The sequence below is a fragment of the Zea mays genome, chromosome 7, assembly GCF_902167145.1.
Source record: "Zea mays cultivar B73 chromosome 7, Zm-B73-REFERENCE-NAM-5.0, whole genome shotgun sequence".
Taxonomy (NCBI): Eukaryota; Viridiplantae; Streptophyta; class Magnoliopsida; order Poales; family Poaceae; genus Zea; species Zea mays.
In genome coordinates this window covers 151,746,692-151,753,262 of record NC_050102.1, presented here as the reverse complement: position 1 = coordinate 151,753,262, position 6,571 = coordinate 151,746,692, and positions in this window count along the sequence as shown.

Below are 6,571 nucleotides of genomic sequence, written 5' to 3'. Positions count from 1 at the left end.
AGTCTCTTGGATATAATTTGCTATCGGTTAGTCAATTATGCAATATGGGATATAACTGTCTATTTACAAATGTAGATGTGTCTGTCTTTAGAAGAAGTGATGGTTCACTAGCATTTAAGGGTGTACTAGACGACAAACTTTATTTAGTTGATTTTGCAAAAGAAGAGGCTGGTCTAGATGCATGCTTAATAGCTAAGACTAGCATGGGCTGGCTGTGGCATCGCCGCTTAGCACATGTGGGAATGAAGAACCTTCACAAACTTCTAAAGGGAGAACACGTGATAGGTTTAACTAACGTACAATTCGAAAAAGATAGACCTTGTGCAGCATGTCAAGCAGGTAAACAGGTGGGAGGAGCACATCACAGCAGAAATGTGATGACCACATCAAGGCCCCTGGAGCTGCTACATATGGATCTCTTCGGACCCGTCGCCTATCTGAGCATAGGAGGAAGTAAGTATGGTCTAGTTATTGTTGATGACTTTTCCCGCTTCACTTGGGTGTTCTTTTTGAAGGATAAGTCTGAAACCCAAGGGACCCTCAAGCGCTTCCTCAGGAGAGCTCAAAACGAGTTTGAGCTCAAAGTGAAGAAGATAAGGAGCGACAACGGGTCCGAGTTCAAGAACCTTCAAGTGGAGGAGTTCCTTGAAGAGGAAGGAATCAAGCACGAGTTCTCCGCTCCCTACACACCACAGCAAAATGGTGTGGTAGAGAGGAAGAACAGGACACTCATCGATATGGCGAGGACGATGCTAGGAGAGTTCAAGACCCCCCGAGTGCTTTTGGACGGAAGCCGTGAACACGGCTTGCCACGCCATCAATAGGGTATACCTTCATCGCCTCCTCAAGAAGACGTCGTACGAGCTACTAACCAGTAACAAACCCAATGTATCTTACTTTCGTGTATTTGGGAGCAAGTGCTACATTCTAGTGAAGAAGGGTAGAAATTCTAAGTTTGCTCCCAAAGCTGTAGAAGGGTTTTTGTTAGGTTATGACTCAAATACAAAGGCGTATAGAGTCTTCAACAAATCATTGGGTTTGGTTGAAGTCTCTAGCGACGTTGTATTTGATGAGACTAATGGCTCTCCAAGAGAGCAAGTTGTTGATTGTGATGATGTAGATGAAGATGTTCCGACGACCGCTATACGAACCATGGCGATTGGAGAAGTTCGGCCACAGGAACAAGATGAACGAGATCAACCTTCTTCCTCAACAACGGTGCATCCCCCAACTCAAGATGATGAACAGGTTCATCAACAGGAGGCGTGTGATCAAGGGGGAGCACAAGATGATCATGTGATGGAGGAAGAAGCGGAACCGGCACCTCCAACCCAAGTTCGAGCGATGATTCAAAGGGATCATCCCGTCGACCAAATTCTGGGTGACATTAGCAAGGGAGTAACTACTCGGTCTCGATTAGTTAATTTTTGTGAACATTACTCCTTTGTCTCCTCTATTGAGCCTTTCAGGGTAGAGGAGGCCTTGCTAGATCCGGATTGGGTATTGGCCATGCAGGAGGAGCTCAACAACTTCAAGAGGAATGAAGTTTGGACGCTGGTGCCTCGTCCTAAGCAAAATGTTGTGGGAACCAAGTGGGTGTTCCGCAACAAACAAGACGAGCACGGAGTGGTGACAAGGAACAAGGCTCGACTTGTGGCAAAAGGTTATGCCCAAGTCGCAGGTTTGGACTTTGAGGAGACTTTTGCTCCTGTGGCTAGGCTAGAGTCCATACGTATCTTGCTAGCATATGCCGCTCACCATTCTTTCAGGTTGTTCCAAATGGATGTGAAGAGCGCTTTCCTCAACGGGCCAATAAAGGAGGAGGTGTGCGTGGAGCAACCCCCTGGCTTCGAGGATGAACGGTACCCCAACCACGTGTGTAAGCTCTCTAAGGCGCTCTATGGACTTAAGCAAGCCCCAAGAGCATGGTATGAATGCCTTAGAGATTTCTTAATTGCTAATGCTTTCAAGGTTGGGAAAGCCGATCCAACTCTTTTCACTAAGACATGTGATGGTGATTTGTTTGTGTGCCAAATTTATGTCGATGACATAATATTTGGTTCTACTAATAAAAAGTCTTGTGAAGAGTTTAGCAGGGTGATGACGCAGAAATTCGAGATGTCAATGATGGGCGAGTTGAACTACTTCCTTGGGTTCCAAGTGAAGCAACTCAAGGACGGCACCTTCATCTCCCAAACGAAGTACACTCAAGACCTGCTGAAGCGGTTTGGGATGAAGGACGCCAAGCCCGCAAAGACTCCGATGGGAACCGACGGACACACCGACCTCAACAAAGGAGGTAAGTCCATTGATCAAAAAGCATACCGGTCAATGATAGGGTCTTTACTTTATTTATGTGCTAGTAGACCGGATATTATGCTTAGCGTATGCATGTGTGCTAGATTTCAATCTGATCCTAAGGAGTGTCACCTGGTGGCGGTGAAGCGAATTCTTAGATATTTAGTTGCTACGCCTTGCCTCGGGCTCTGGTATCCAAAGGGGTCTACCTTTGACTTAATTGGATATTCAGATTCCGACTATGCTGGATGTAAGGTCGATAGGAAGAGTACATCGGGGACGTGCCAATTCTTAGGAAGGTCCCTGGTGTCGTGGAACTCTAAGAAACAAACTTCCGTTGCCCTATCCACCGCTGAGGCCGAGTATGTTGCCGCAGGACAGTGTTGCGCGCAACTACTTTGGATGAGGCAAACCGTCAGGGACTTTGGCTACAATCTGAGCAAAGTCCCACTCCTATGTGATAATGAGAGTGCTATCCGCATGGCGGAAAATCCTGTTGAACACAGCCGCATAAAGCACATAGACATCCGGCATCACTTTTTGAGAGACCATCAGCAAAAGGGAGATATCGAAGTGTTTCATGTTAGCACCGAGAACTAGCTAGCCGATATCTTTACCAAGCCTCTAGATGAGAAGACCTTTTGCAGGTTGCGTAGTGAGCTAAATGTCTTAGATTCGCGGAACTTGGATTGATTTATAGCATACATGTGTTTATGCCTTTGATCATGTTCCTTATGCATTTTGTTGCTTAGTTATGGTGCTCAAGTTGTACAAACACTCCCTGGACCTCACAAGTCCGTTGCAAAGTGATGCACATGTATAGGGGGAGATGTGTTACAACTTGACCCTTTGAGACTAACCATATGCTTGAGTTTGCTTGATTTAGTCTCGAAGGAGAATTGAAAGGGAAAAGGTGGACTTGGACCATGAAAGACTTCCACTGCACTCCGATGAGAGGGTAACTTATTCCAAGTTCACCTCATGAACTCTTATTGCCATTTGCTCTTAATTGAAGATTTTGGTGAGGCAATGGGGTTTTAGGGCCAAGATTGATCCCGTTTTGGTGCTTGATGCCAAAGGGGGAGAAAATAAAGGCCAAAGCAATAGATGGATCAGCTACCACTTGAGAAACTTTGAAAATAGTAGAATAGAGCTTTTGGTTTGTCAAAACTCTTGCATTGTCTCTTTTGTCAAAAGTTGGCTTCTTGTGGGGAGAAGTAGTGATTATGGGAAAAAGGCTTTTGGTTTGTCAAAACTCTTGCATTGTCTCTTTTGTCAAAAGTTGGCTTCTTGTGGGGAGAAGTAGTGATTATGGGAAAAAGGGGGAGTTTTTGGAATCTTTGATCAATCTCTTTTGAAATGACTCTCTTTATGCTTCAACATGTGTGTTTGACTTAGAGATAGAGATTTGAGTTTGATTTGCAAAACAAACCAAGTGGTGGCAAAGGATGATCCATATATGCCAAAAATTGAATCAAAATAAATTTGAGTTTTATTTGAAGTGATATTGCACTTGTTCTAGTTGTTTTATGTTGTGTTGGCATAAATCACCAAAAAGGGGGAGATTGAAAGGGAAATGTGCCCTTGGGCCATTTCTAAGTATTATGGTGATTGAGTGCCAACACAAGTGCTTAAATGTGAGTTTATGCCCATGGATGAACAAAGTGCAAATCATGAGTAAAGGTATGTTTCTAAGCCTTAGTACATTGGTTTTGTGTACTAATATACTTGTCTAAGTGTTAGAAACAGAAAGAAGAAGAAAAGAAGATAGGTGCAAAAAGCTTGGCTGTGTACAGCCAAGACTCAGCTCGGTCTGGCACACCGGACTGTCCGGTGTGCACCGGACAGTGTCCGGTGCGCCAGGCTGACTCGGCGTGAAGAGGCCGCTCTCGGGAATTCGCCGACGGTGTACGGCTAAAATTCACCGGACTGTCCGGTGTGCACCGGACTGTCCGGTGAGCCAACGGTCGGCCGGGCCAACGGTCGGCCGCGCGATCTGCGCGGGACACGTGGCCGAGCCAACGGTCGGAAGGGGCACCGGACTGTCCGGTGTGCACCGGACATGTCCGGTGCGCCAACGGCTCCCAGATCTGCAACGGTCGGCTGCGCTGTTTAAGGAAAGAAATCGGGCACCGGACAGTATCCGGTGTGCACCGGACTGTCCGGTGCACCCGACGACAGAAGGCAAGAATGGCCTTCCAGATTTGCTCTCAATGGCTCCTAGCTGCCTTGGGGCTATAAAAGGGACCCCTAGGCGCATGGAGGAGAACACCAAGCAACCTTAGAGCATTCTTGATCATCCACACTCAGTCTTTGCGCATTCGTTTGTCATTCTCAGTGATTCGAGCTCCGTTCTAGTGAGAACTTTGAGATGGTCTTTTGAGCTCGATTCTTGGCCGTGTGTGTGCGCATTTTGCTGTGGATTTGTGTGTGTTGCTTCCCTCCCTTACTCCGTACTTCTTTGTGAAATTCAATTGTAAGGTCGAGAGACTCCAAGTTGTGGAGATTCCTCGCAAACGGGAAAAGATCAAAGTAAAGAAGAACACTGTGGTATTCAAGTTGATCATTGGATCACTTGAGAGGAGTTGAGTGCAACTCTCGTCCGTTGGGACGCCACAACGTGGAGTAGGCAAGTTTTGTACTTGGACGAACCATGGGATAACCACCGTGTCATCTCTGTGATTGATTTCTTGTGGTTATTGTGTCTTGGCTCCTCTCTAGCCACTTGGCAATTATTGTGCTAACGATTAACCAAGTTTTTGTGGCTATAAGTTTAAGATTTACAGGATCACCTATTCACCCCCCCTCTAGGTGCTCTCAATTTTCCTTAACCCTACTCAAGTTCAATTAATCCGTGGCAACCCAAGGTATACACTAATGACCCCCGAGGAAGTAATCGGGAATTTTGTAAGTTTTGAGTGCATGATCGAAGGCTCGAGGAAGATCAACGAGCTTGATGATCCCTCCACATCCGAAGCTCAACCCGTCGCATTCAAGGCGACGGAGGAAAAGAAGGAGGAGTCTACACCAAGTAGACAACCAATCGACGCCTCCAAGCTCGACAATGAGGAAATGGCGCTCGTCATCAAGAGCTTCCGCCAAATCCTCAAACAAAGGAGAGGGAAAGACTACAAGTCCCGCTCCAAGAAGGTTTGCTACAAGTGTGGTAAGCCCGGTCACTTTATAGCTAAATGTCCATTATCAAGTGACAGTGACAGGGGCGACGACAAGAAGGGGAGAAGAAAGGAGAAGAAGAGGTACTACAAGAAGAAGGGCGGCGATGCCCATGTTTGTCGGGAGTGGGACTCCGACGAAAGCTCTAGCGACTCCTCCGACGACGAGGACGCCGCCAACATCGCCGTCACCAAAGGACTTCTCTTCCCCAACGTCGGCCACAAGTGCCTCATGGCAAAGGACGGCAAAAGGAAGAAGGTTAAATCTAAATCCTCCACTAAATATGAATCCTCTAGTGATGATAATGCTAGTGATGAGGAAGATAACTTGCGTACCCTTTTTGCCAACCTTAACATGGAACAAAAAGAAAAATTAAATGAATTGATTAGTGCTATTCATGAAAAGGATGACCTTTTGGATTCTCAAGAGGACTTCCTAATTAAGGAAAACAAGAAACATGTTAAGGTTAAAAATGCTTATGCTCTAGAAGTAGAAAAATGTGAAAAATTGTCTAGTGAGCTAAGTACTTGCCATGAGACTATAGACAACCTTAGAAATGAAAATGCTAATTTGTTAGCTAAGGTTGACTCTCATGTTTGTAATGTTTCAACTTCCAATCCTAGAGATATTAATGATGATTTGCTTGCTAGGATTGAAGAGTTGAACATTTCTCTTGCTAGCCTTAGAAATGAAAATGAAAAATTGCTTGCTAAGGCTAAAGATTTTGATGTTTGCAATGCTACTATTTCCGACCTTAGAAGTAAAAATGAAATATTGCATGCTAAGGTTGTAAAACTAAAATCTTGCAAACCCTCTACATCTACCGTTGAGCATACTTCTATTTGTACTAGATGTAGAGATGTTAACATTGATGCTATTCATGATCATATGGCTTTAATTAAACAACAAAATGATCATATAGCAAAACTAGATGCTAAAATTGCCGAGCACAACTTAGAAAATGAGAAATTCAAATTTGCTCGTAGTATGCTCTATAATGGGAGACACCCTGGCATCAAGGATGGCATTGGCTTCCAAAGGGGAGACAATGTCAAACTTAATGCCCCTCCTAAAAGATTGTCCAACTTTGTTAAGGGCA